This window comes from Lepidothrix coronata, unplaced genomic scaffold, assembly GCF_001604755.1.
Source record: "Lepidothrix coronata isolate B3197 unplaced genomic scaffold, Lepidothrix_coronata-1.0 Scaffold47, whole genome shotgun sequence".
NCBI lineage: Eukaryota > Metazoa > Chordata > Aves > Passeriformes > Pipridae > Lepidothrix > Lepidothrix coronata.
The window spans coordinates 1,251,252-1,264,647 of NW_016690227.1; the positions used below are offsets into that span (position 1 = coordinate 1,251,252).

General features: G+C 39.1%; 1 protein-coding gene across 1 annotated transcript in view; it reads right to left on the reverse strand.

The window, feature by feature from the left end:
- Positions 1-13,396, reverse strand: part of GRB10 (growth factor receptor bound protein 10) — a 145,223-nt gene that overhangs the window by 69,804 nt on the left and 62,023 nt on the right. The gene's annotated exons all lie outside the window — the stretch shown is intronic.

The window sequence follows — 13,396 nt, forward strand, 5'->3', positions numbered from 1 at the left end:
TTCAGATTGATCTTCCTCTTGAAGCTTCTTGGCTTTAAGAAAAGTGCTGCAACCTTCTTCAACCTCAGTGCAAGAATGTCAGCTGCCTTGAAAGGATGCATTTCTCAAGTATCCTCACATGACACAGCTTGCCTCGCTGAAGTGCTGTCATGAACTACTTGCAGCACAATGTTGACATAAAGGCAGAAACAAATACCGTACTGCTTATCACAGTCAGGTAAGTTGAAAGACAGTGATGACTGAGGCTTATTGTTACAATGCTGCACTGTGATAAAAGATTTTAGTGCAGAACTGACATCAAATTACAACAGAGTTGTTTTTCTACAGATTTTGCTTATTCTATTAAGCTATGCAAGTTGAGAGGTTTTCTTCCCTGCTCTTATTATGGGATCTTAAAACAAATCCCAAGCTTGCTATATCTGGTTTATAGACAAAATAAGAAATCAGAGAAAAAGAGTAAAAGAAATGTACCATTCCAGTTCATTTTAGGACAGTCTTAACACTGCAAGATTTTTTCAAAGCTATAAGCACCATAAATAATGCAACACTACAATATTAGCTTTTGCTATTTTACTCCTCTTTAAAAAATTCAAAAGCATTTTCTTTGGTATGACAACATATTTTCACTGATGTTCCTCAATCTTTTCTTAGATGAACCTGAGGACCATCTGACTAGAAAAACAAACAAACGAGCACAGACTTTGTTTCCCTATTTGAGAAATTTACAACTTAAAGCACAAGCAAAGGTGGATGTAGTATAACATCAGAATGTACAGTTACCTAAAAGTATTTTTAATCTTTAGGAGTAAAAAATAAATTAAGGTTCTTTCTGTTTTCTGATGTGTTTATGTACCTATACATACTTTCACCATAAAGTGAACAAAACACCAACATATGGTCTGAGAGCTGGAAAGACCTGTACTAAGAGCTTCTGATCTACGTAAAGCACTAGAAACCACTCAAAGTTTCCTCTATACCTCACAGTCCTCCCAAGTGGACATCCCACATGGGCTTCCTTACAACTCGTGATGAGCTAATTTTGAGCATTATCTTGCTGAAGAATAACACCTTCTGCTGTACTTCAATCAAATGGATTTCAGATTCTTACTGTCTTCCTCTTTCAGCACAGTAGGGCACCATTTCATTGAGAGCTTCTTACGTTCTTTTCTACCCTATTAACATCTATAGTGTCCACTCTATCAGCAACACCCCTCAGTTCTGCCCTCATTAGGCAGTCTGTCTGTTGGCCCCTCCAAAACTGAGGATTCACTAGAAGACTGTCTTCCCACGTTCCCAATAAAATGCATTTAGAAGTAATCTAGATGCCTGCATGAGACATGTCAAGTATTTTGACCAAGGTTTTTTTAGGTAGACATTCATTAACCTGTGAAAAATGCATGCATTGGTTATATCAGGTCAGTGAATAAAGTGAGGTATGCTGAACAGCAGCATTTTTCCAGGAATCATTACAAGTAAAAAACACGGCAAAGGGATCACAAACCTATACTAGTAAAACTATATCCATAAAAGTTTTGGGGATAGATTAACCGTTAAGTTTCTTCCAAGTCTATTTAAAAGCTATTTAACCCATGGCACTAAAAATCTCTCTTCCACCTCCCAGATTTGAAACCAAAAGCTTAATAGTGCAAAAGCCCTTCTTCTCTATCTCTTTTGTGTCAGATTTATTGGTGGGGGCTGAGCCTTCCTCTGTGTTTGTAAGGCACAAAAATCAGGCTGGAGCTGAGACACATACACATTCAATGTTAACCTCTTGAATTCAGGCCCTCACTTTGTGTAGGTCTGCACATTTGCCTGAAATACAAGGAAAGGTTGCACACAACCAGTTCAGTAGAGATGACTCCACATTTCTACTGTTTTTCCTTTTAAAATATCTGTGTTTCTAATTCAGTATAAGTGTCTAAGAATGCTTTTATTGCTGCATTTAATTTCATTTGTCAAACCAGAATAAACTTCCTTCAGAGAAAGTGTTTTTTTGCTATTACAAGTACATTAGGAAGTGTGCCAGCACAGCTGTACCACCTAACCCCTGGGAGACACCAGACCCTGGGGAATGTAAATGGTCTGAGAACAGCCTACTTGAAAGGACATCTTTTTTCAGGGCAAAGTCATCAGCACCGAGATCACCAACTCTTCTTGCTCAAACACCCTCACTGTAAGAAAGGAGGCATTCACCCCAGCCAGGCCTTCAACAAATTTCTCTGATAGTCTCAATTTGCCTTGGAGCCAACAGTCTGCCAGATTCATCTCTAAACTTGCTCTTCAGAAAGAGATCTCTCTGTTTTGTATTTCACCAGCTTAACACAGCAGGAGACATGTATCCTGGCCCAAACAGCTCCGCACTATTGCCATACCGAGGAAGGGTTGAGAGGTTTTTTTGTTTTGCTTTGTTTGGTCGTTTTCTTAAACAGTAGGTTTATAGAGATACACAATGGTGGAAAGATATTACCACAAACATAAATACTGTATTAGTAGACATCTCGGCTCCTACAGTAATGAAAACAAATTAGATCTCTTTCAGTAGTTTCATTTCAGCTACACGCTAAAACCTTCTTAAAGAAACTACATGGCTTTTCACCAGGCTTTATGCCTCAAGTGGTTTTTCCTTATCTCGTCATCCCACATTTAATACCTTTCTTTTTTTGTTTTTAGTAAACGTTTCATTGTCAACTGGCAAGTCTGATCACTGTTCCAAACTTTAATTTCAACCCCCAGGTGCACAAAGAAAAAGCTACAGCTACCCTTCAGCTTAATTCAATGACCTCCTCCCTACTGTGAGTCAAGAATAATGCACCACCAATCAAAGCACGTTTATGTACTTAGAAGCTGCATCATTTGTCGCCACTTCCATGTGCCACTTCCACGTGGCATGCAAACAAGTTAATCTACAGAAAGGCTACCCACCATGTCAAAAAATACCCTATGGTTTACCCTATGTATTAGGATACAATCTCACATACGTTCACATTTCAGTCTTGATTTCATCTCATCAGAACTGGCTCACTTAATACCATGAACAAAGTAGGACTTCATCTGAAAAATAGCATGCACAGTACTGAGCAGATCTCAACTACATATTTGACAGAAGTTTTGCAATAGCAATGTCCTCATTTTGCCAATGGGGAAAATGTAGGTAGACATCGACAGTGATTTGTTTTGTTCTATGTAACAGCTAATTTGTTGAACACGTGCTTCTAACTCTTTGCCCTGCTCCCCACAGGCACAGGGGCCAACCCCCAAAAGTATTTCCTAGTTCTGCTCGGAGGGGGTTGTGAAGAGCCCATGGCTGCTTCAGTGTGGTCATGTAAAGAAACAGACACTTCGAAGTGTCCTGCAACGATTTCTGCAGTCCGGTTTCATCAAAACCTCAAGTGAGTCCCATTATTCTGAGCAGCTTACACATGCCTGAGCTATAGATGGTTAGCACAGGGGAGCCAGGTCTGCTGCTGCCATCATTAACTGCTGCAGTTTGCAACCGCTCATTTGCATACGTGTGTAAGAGTCTGTGCAACCCCACAGCACAGGCTTTGGATGTTTGCTACTCCACACAACTTCTGAAATGAGTGAAAAATGAACCATTCCTCCACTAAGGATCTTGCTATCAATAAAGCTGCCAGTCAGCACAAAGTCATTCACGTTCAAATCACCTTCTTTGAGCCAGGACTGGCTGAAAATACAGGCAGTAGACTCTGCAGAGTAGTAGAGCTTAAAGAAAGAACCATAAAGCTGCTGTAGTTAAGCCTGTACCATTCATTTTATGCTCTTCTTGCTATCTGAAGTCTGACTTCGTTCATGAATTTTTAATCATTTTTTAAACATAGAAAATCATGTTGATACTTAAATAAACAGAACTTTGCCACTAAGAAAGCCTACTTTCACATTCACCCAAAACCACTGTAATTTCTTAGCCAAGTATTTTTAATGACATTCATTTATTTTCAGATATACCATAGTATATATTCTTTTTGACATAACTAAGTTAAGCTATACTTGCTGATATAGACCATGAGTGCATTCCAGTGCAACTTGTTTGTCTCAACTGAAGGAGATATATTCCCATGCTGGAAAAATCTTAAAATCTGCAGTCCTCAACTTCCCAGTCATCTAGCTGAACCAATCTAATAAACAGAGTAGAAAAGGCATTTCTAAGAAAGATCATGTTTAAGCTATAACTTGAACTGGGCATTTTCCTCTCAGCTGTGCGATGCGTTACATCTTTTTGTGACAATCCCATTTTTCTAGTGTGTAAGCTCCTGAAAATTGTTTTAATATGCAGAAAAGGATATTAAACCCTTAAACTAACTCTATACTTGTTTGGACTGCTTAACTTAAATTTATTATAATAGTGTCAGCCAACTTTTAAAATCCATTCAATTTTTAAGCACAAGGCCAACTTTTGTTTAGCATTTATAATTCTTCCTCTAATTAAGACCAGCTAACAACTGAAAAGGAGGAGCACAAAGTTGTTGAATCGTTTGGAATCCTAAAGCAACAGAAGTCTTTGCCGAGAGAACTGCTGTATCACAAATATGCCCCATTTCACTCTTGCAAACAAGTCTTACCTCACACTCGTTCTATTTCTTACCCCTGGAAATGTTACAGATCTAGACATTGCTTGCTTATTTTTTTAATTATTTTTATTCTTTAAAAGATGAACAAAGTGAATTTCTGTATTCATTTCTAAGATGATAAAAGCTCTGCTTAGAAGACGAAAGTCATGAAAAGGTAAGTTAACTTATACTTTTCTCTACCTGAGGCACTGCAAAGAAGAGACAGAAACCAAAGTTTAAGACAAACAACGGAAGGAAACTGTTCTCCACCCTCTCACTACTCTGAGAGAGACCAAAAATACAACCTTGAAGGTCAGGGGAAAACAAAAATACAAAACTTGAATACACGTCTCTCAGAATTGTTTGCAGACAAGAGGGCTATATTGTGTCAGCTATTAGAAATTACCTGCCATCACAAGAGATATCAAAGGTGCATGGCTGGTCAGAGATAGTACAAAAATCAGTTCAGTGTGCTTTAAATGGGGGTGGGAGTAACTCAGGGCTTCATCTGGTTAAATGGATCTCCTTCTGAAAAAAAAAAATCTGATTCCAAAACTGTTAAATATACCAGTGAACTGAGGCTGTTAAAAGCTTTCTTGTGAAGCTGCAGTCCAGCCAATCTCAATTTAAGGAGTAGTTTCTGGCATTATAACTGCCTGTACTTCACCACACCACTGCCACCACACACTTGGAAATGAGTTTCATAGAAAATGGGGTCCCTTTTCCCCTATCGTCTTCAGAAAGCAGAGGATGTACAGTTAACACTCTGCTCTTGATAAATCTGTCTTCTTTTACCAAAGTAGAGAGATTTAAAAAATAAAATAGCCTCTGCTCAACAGTCACAGTGATTTCAAATGTGTACTGCAGATAAATGAAAATCAATTTCTGATCAACTGATAGGTGATACTTTTAAATGTCCGAATAAGCAGAATAGATTTATTTCAGACTTGAACACAACAGTCATGAAACCAGATTAAGGCCCTAGAGCTTTCTGTGTAATCAGATGCTCTCTCCATTAAAGCTGTCCTTGTATAGTGACATTGTACTTTTATCTCAAAAATTAGAGATACTTCTTGAAAGAATATTTTTCGAAAGTGTATTTCATAGCAGACAGTATAGTGAGTCTGCAGATTGTTTCCATCTCTAACTATACCCTTCCCCTTTACATGTCAAATTGCCTTTGAAATTTAGAATTTGATTTTGGTTAAGGTGTCAGAATTTGAAGTTAATATTCTGATGCTGCAGAGACACTGTTTTTACTGAACAACTGCCATTGTTATGGCATGATTAAAAGCCAGGCTACATAATAAATCAACTTTCCTAGCTGGAAAGCTCATTAGTACTGAGACTATTTTAAGTGCCCACAGCCATGTTTTGACATTTGGCTATAACACCCTCACTGACAGGTTCAAAAGCTTCTTACATAAAGCTAAATACACTTAAAATATTACCCCTAACAGGGAATATGCAAACCTCAAGAACGTGTAGGAAGAGGGTGGAGTGGCACAGGCCAGAATTCAACTGAGCCACGTTAAATAAGTCATCCAGAAGCCATCAAAAGAGCCTATGTTCATAATATTAATTTCCATCCTTCTGCTCTAACATGTTAACAGTAGAAATTTAGTCAGATTACAAAAAAAACCAAAAACATAAAAGCAATAAAGTTATGCCAGAAAACATATGAGCTAATCCAAGATCTTACAGTTAACTTGTATTGATTAAATTAGGAGAGGGTATTTCAGATGTCTAAGTTCAGTTATGGACTGTTAACTCAAATGGAAGAAATAAGCCACCTGGGAGGCAGAGAAAGACTCGAGACCATGAGTGTCCCCATACCATGGATAGGAGATAAATAAGTATATAAAATGATTAAAAAACTAGTGAAATATATTGCATTTGGCTGCTTTAGCAACGGGAATGATGCAATTTGCTAAGCAAATACATTTACAGAGGAGAGAGTGCACTATCCATAGGATATTCTACTTTTTTTTTCACAAAACACATGAGATAAGTGCACAAGAAATAAGCTCAGCTCTGGTACCTGGGAGAAACATCTCATCACGAGTGGATATTGAGACACTGTTTTGCCTCTGATATCTCAGGTTTTTCCAAGCACACCATTTTCAATTGAAGTGTCAGACCCATGAGCTCAAGCCCGAGAAATGAAATGCCTGAAACAACATCATAGCCATGAAGGGCTTGCCAGGCTGCTTCCCTACAGGAGCCCTCTCTCAGCCAGTGCAAGGTGCTGCCCCTCCCAAGAAGCCACCAGCAAGGCTGTTGCATCAGGCTGCCAGCAGACAGGCGCTCGTTGGGCAGGCAGCCAGCTGCCCCAACACCACCGGGGTAGTCGCACCAGCACCGAAAATATTTATGCCACCGATGACATCACCTCGTTGAGCTGACATACCTCTGGGAAAGCGTGCCAAAGGTAAACAAATACTCAATGTGAATGTTTGCCTCCCGCTAACAGAGCGGAGACTCCCAACAGACCAATGCGCTCATGCACCTGCCTCTTGGCATCCCAGGCCCTCACCAAGAGCTCCCGGAGAGTGCCTCGATAGCTGCAGCACAGAAAGACAGCCTTCCACGAGATTCCCAAGAGTGCAAACCCCCAGACAAGGAGAAAGGGCATCCCTATGCTACCTCTTGCATTACCCAGAGGATGCAAAAATGCGCCTGCTCCAACACGTAGATTTGCTCTGCTTCGGTGGCAGCGGGAAATGTATGTCCCTTAATATCAAAGACAAGAGTGAATTAAAAAGGACGTTTGATTTTACGATTGATTTCGCAGTGTCTCTCATTATTCGATTAGTGTTGAGTTTCTTACAGAGTCATGGCTTTAGGCTTATGCTAGTAACTTGTATTCCAGTCGGTAAAAGGTAAGGGGTGAGGGAAGTTAAATGCCCTCTTTTTCTGAGATGTATCTGTAAAGAAGCAAGAGAATCACACCACTCAGAGGCCCAATTTACACCTTCACCTCCCAAAGCTTTAGACAAGAATTTAACAATAACAAGAAAGGACCTTCTGATTACCCTAAATTCATACCTTGTGAATCTGCTGCCCTCTGCCCCTTGATAACTGCAGACACAAATCTTGAAAGAGGTGAAGACAATCCCTCTATCTTCAGCATAAAAAAACCTAAACCACTATTTCAGATGCCATATGCCCATACAGCTTCAGTCCCTGAGGGTGGGTGATCATGGACTATCTTGAGCAAGGAACCCAATTTCCCAGTCCAGCTCCACTTGCTCTCCCAACGCAACAGCTCTGCCCCAGCAACCATCACAGCAAGGTCATTGCAAACCTGGTAACAACTACCATTTTCCCATAGGCCACAGAATGGCTTCAGAGGAACACAAGATTTTTAAATATGTCCAAAAGCGATGATTTGCAAAGCTGATAACAAAAAGTCAATACATGAAAAATAAAAATAAAATTTAAAAATACAATAAAAATAAAAGAGAATCCATCAGTCACCAGCAAACATTTTTCTCTGAACATGCAACAGTTTAAATAATTTTTTATCTGTTTCTTCTCATTTCACTGATTTCACTCAATCTTCATTATATTATATACCGTCTTCCAGCTAAACTCAGTTTCTCTCTCTTCCTGCAGCTTGCTGCAAATCTCTCAAACTATCTGTACTAAACACCACTTTACTTTGTCTTCTCTTTTCATGTTGTTTTGTTTGGGTTTTTTTCAGAGTTCTGTTAGCCCAAGGGTTTGGGAACTAATCTAAAGAGGGAAGTTAAACTTTTACACAGCTATGACGGGTGCCCTCCTAGTAGCTAACAAGATTCATCACCAAATATAAATGGAAGTGTTCTCCAAAACAAGACAAAGGTACTATAATGAGCTAGGCAGGAAGCAGGGTCTCCACTCTCTTCAAAAGATTAGTCAGTGTAAATCTTTTTGGCAGTAATGGTGGTTTTTTTCTAAGGCTGGACAATGACAACAACATTTACACAAAGCATGAGAATTCATGAATGTCTGGCAGTATCGTCCCTGAAATACAAACAAGACTATCTGTTTTTCACTCTACATTTTCAACTCAGTACCAGCTGGATTCTGCAAAAACATGGGTTAGTTCTGATACACCAGATAATCGACTCATCCCAGTCAGATCCCATAAGTGAAGCATTTCGGAAGTAGCACTGGCTGTTACTAAACACACTCCTCCTTAGCTACAGAATGAATAACAACATCGCCTCAACCTCCCATGTCTATCCTGAGGCAGATACAAAAGAAAAGATATTAAAAGCAAGTAATAACAACAGTGGTGGAGAAAAAGAGTGCTACACAAGATTATGTCTCTGGGCTAAATCTTAGGCATTGTAATACTTCATCTACAACCATGCTCATTCAAAAGTCTGACTGTATTTACATGGGCTTGTATTTTTTGGATCCAGGCAGTGTGCTAGAAGGGTAGTTTTCACCATGCTTTCATTTACTGTCTTTATAGAAGTTAATGTATTAGTGACTAGCCAGTGAGGTACTAGAAAGCATCTACCTCAAGAGTTGGCTGCAGTATGATTCAAGTTGGCAGATGCCCTGGATCCCTCCAGTTTCACTGGGAGCAAGTTGTCTGTAAACACAGGCAGGAAAACTAATGTCAACCCAATCCACAACCAAAGCATATTCACCGTCTCACGACAGACAGGATTTTCTACCATGACCAACCAAGAAAGACCAGAGGCTGAGCTGGCTGTTGACAAAGGGCAGCTGTTGGCTAAAACAACTCATATCACCAGTTCCTTTCCGCTGCTGGAGACACCTGGCTGTGCAGCCAGAGGTACCATAAGGTTCAGCTCAGCTCTGTCTGCGAAGTGGAGTGACAAAAAGCATGAAGTCCAAGAAGAGCTCAGGAAAGAAAGGCTGTGTGTGAATGCATTAATAAAAGGAAGATAAATCTTTCATCATAGACTCATGGCAAAACACATTGGTACAGAAACTGACAATCATCCCACAAGTACACACATAAAGAAAGTGCCAGAATTGCATGTTAATACTTCCACTAAAAGGCAAGGTGACAGAATGCATCTTATTTATGCACGGCTTCAAAATTCTGAATAAGAAGTACCTACGCAATCTCAAAAAGTACATGTCAAGTACCAATAAAAAGTTTTGCCCATAAACTTCACATCTGGAAATGGAAGTGCCAACTGGAGTTGGCACTATTTGTTGCTTTCTAGAAAAACAAACAGGAAAAATGAGCTCCAAAACATGTCTCAACAAAGAAAATCCCAGAAGTATGGAGTGAGAAGAGAAACAGCAGTGGTATGGCTGTCAGGTTAAACCTCCTGAAGTCCAAGAGTTAACAAATTCTGTTGGGCTTACAGTTTCTGTAGAATAGTGTATTTTGCCACCATAATTCATACAGCAAAACTCTTCCTCAGTAGCACAGGGAAATCCATGAGATTTGTCTTGCTACTGAGACACATTCAAAGTCAAATTTGGTGGCATCACACAGAGCAGCCAAGAGGAACAGAGGCTGCACTGCCAGGGTGCTTGGGGAGAGACGAGAACCAGCAGCATCCTTTGGGACAGGACAGGGAAAACAAGTGCTGAAGCCCATCACCTCTACTAAAAGCCTCAAAATGGCATCTCCATGTGAATGCAGGGCTTTTGACTAAAATCACCACTATGGTCCCCAGCTCTGCTCCACACTACCCCTCACTACTGGACAGGATACAAATGCTGTAGGCTACACACTACACACTGCAGGAAACCTGTCATTGCAAAATTTTAAACATTTGTGACTGTTGAACGTATTGCAAAGTGAGATGTGCCTGAGGGGGCTACAGTTTCCTTCATCTCCACACTCCATTCCTGAAGGGGAAAATTTCAAAAAATAACAATACCTGTCCCATCCTAAGCATGCTCTCACTTTCTCTTTCTCTCGGTGTTTTTAAAGATGGTAAGTAGTTGTTTAGATTGTTTCTTCACGTTCTCCCTTTCCCTCTTCAGAAAAGGCCACGTAATTTTTCTTCTCCAAGCCTAGAGACTTTACTACAACTTCTGGAAGGACTGTTCCAGAAATATTTAGACTTATTGGTTATTAAATGCCAAATCTTGGCTGGTTGTTGATAACTTCCTATAACTTTTATTAGGCAGCTGAAGCATCTTTTACATCAGTGGATATCACTATTTCAATATTAGCATTGTTAATATTGCTAGTATTGCAATATTAGTATTGCTCAGCAAGACAAAGCTTGTTCTTTCCTATGACATTTAATTTATGAAGTAGCTTATGGGGAATATAGGAAAGACATCACTGTTCCCACTGTTTGCATTTAGTATGTTTACAAAATTTGCCCAATTAGCAGAACTAAATAATGGCTTAGATATAAAAATACTTACTATTAAAGTAAGCAAGTTTATTAGCATATCTACACATAAACAGCTATTAAACTATGTCTAGGAAAAAATACCGTTCCATCTGTGCTAACTTTGTGCATGTGTTTCACATGAAACTGTCCTATTCTAAAGACTCCTCACTTTACAAAAGTATCTTCCCAATCTTTGCAAGATACTCTTTTGAAATAAAAAGCTGAACAGTTATAAAGCATCTGCTTGTGTAAAAACAGTGATTCAGCAGGAAACATGTACTTGAAATACCCTTCATAAGAAAGGGCTTATTCAGGCAGGGACAGTTGGCAGGGCTATCTCATGTCTCCACTTGAATGCTCTTTTTCCAGTTCATGTTGAAGGGATTCAGATGCCTGAGAAGAAGCTAATCACCATTTTTATAGGCTGTGGAAAGCAGTTCAGGTTCAGAATTGCAAGTGCTTGTACCAAAAGCTCCCCCAGTGAAAAGCAAAGGGCCATAAGTTAATGTTCAACAGAAACTGGCAGATCTGCTACACTCGCTGAGCAATGTGGTCAGGTATGAATTGGAAGTGCATACATAAAGTGACATAAGTATGGTTGCTCAAAGTTCAGCTGCAGCGTTTAACACACAATACACTGAAGAGAAAAAGGCAGGGAACACCTAACACATTAAATATTTTAGCTACTTCTAATCCTTCCACAATTTCTGCTCATGTGAAACACAGGAACAAAAGCTTTAGATCTAATAATAGGTGTATGCTGAAGTCAGCAAGCAACATTGTACATAACTGGAAGCAAAAATTGCCATAGTCTGTTGCAAGTATCTTTATCATCAACATAATCAAGACATACCACCAGATTAATTTGCAGTGGTCCTGCAAGTTGCTTCCGGATACAGGTTTACTCTTACATTTTTAACCAGTGTCAGTGCCAGCAAAGCTTTAATAGAAAGTAATGGATAACAAAGTTTTGTGTAAGAGTAGAAAAAAACAAAGTAAACAGTGGCCATAGAACTTAAAAATCCATTTCATGTTAATAATCTAGTCTTCCTATTTATGATGTGACTAATGTGACTGCATGGGAGTTAGTTCAGACCATGTCATAACTCCCACTGAAGATCTTTGTGTTGTACTTTTCTAGGTACTACTCATTAATCAGTTACTGGACTATATGTCAGCTCTTAAAATACTTGTACTTTCAAGTTCTTGGATAACAATGTATATGTCATATGCTGTGAAAGAGTGTAGATGTGCACACCTGGACAGGCAGAACACACAAAACATGACACCATATCATGCTTATGGTCACTTCCATTTTCAAAAAGATACCAAAGCAGCAGGTATCATGTCTGTAAAGCACATTGCTTCCCTCCAACATTGCAAGAAGGCAGAAGTGCTACAGCCTAGCACAGCATTAAAGGCCACCTTTGGGCATTTAGATTTCAGTTCTTAATCCGCACCACTAACGTAACAGCATCAAGATTAATAATGTACTATATACTTACTTCAGCAACAAAATTAGAAAGATTTTAGAAATCCTGGATTTGATTGCTGACAGTCAGCTGACTTAGAAGAAAAATCCCAAACAATTTGTGCATGCATAAGTGATCTTTACTTCAGAAAGTATTGGGAAATGCGTTAACTGAGTCTTGCTTTAGAAACAGTACTCCCTATGCAAAATTTTCTTCAAAGACAGCTTTCCTAAATTAATTTGGACCACCGCATACAGACATTTGTTTTGAAGTGGCTGAGACAGAGGCACATGTCAGGTGACACTGTATGGATCCTTCTGCAGTACAACAATACTAATAGAGGAAAAGAAGGATCTGAAAGGGAAGTAGGAAAACGTCAGGCTGCAAAGTTGGCATTTTGCCATCAAAACACATTATTACCTATTTCTTCTATAAATGTTCAGACTTCAAAAGCAGCAGCAACACATACTATAAAGCATGAAATCAAACCACACAGCATGTGTTCCCCCCCTAAAAAAAATCCCTTGATTAAAGGGGGAATATTTACAAATAGTTTCAGAAGTCACCTGTATAGATCTTCTCCAGGATTTGCACATCCCGAGATAGGTGAAAGTAATGTAACAGTACCATTCTAAAACAAATGAAAAATTGAATTTATAAACTCTGCTCTATGCACGCAAGCATATCACAACACACTGCCTGGGTTACTGTAAGTTTTAGACTGGATTACATTGCAATTGAAAACAAAGCTTCAAAAACACCAGAAGACTTGGAGCGTGGAGAGGGGAGCAAGTTAAAATACAATCCTCATTACATTCTGGGACTTGTTTGTGAAACTTAAATGGTCTTGATAATCTACGAGTCATGAAATTCCAGTCTTGATGTCCTTGACAAATAAAAAATGCTGGATTTTAAAGGACAAACTCAAGCATGTCATATTTGGCAAATATTTTAAGTAATACGTCTGTAATCTTTTTTGTTTCAATAGTCTTGTTCTGACTGCATTACTATTAGCTGTTGCACT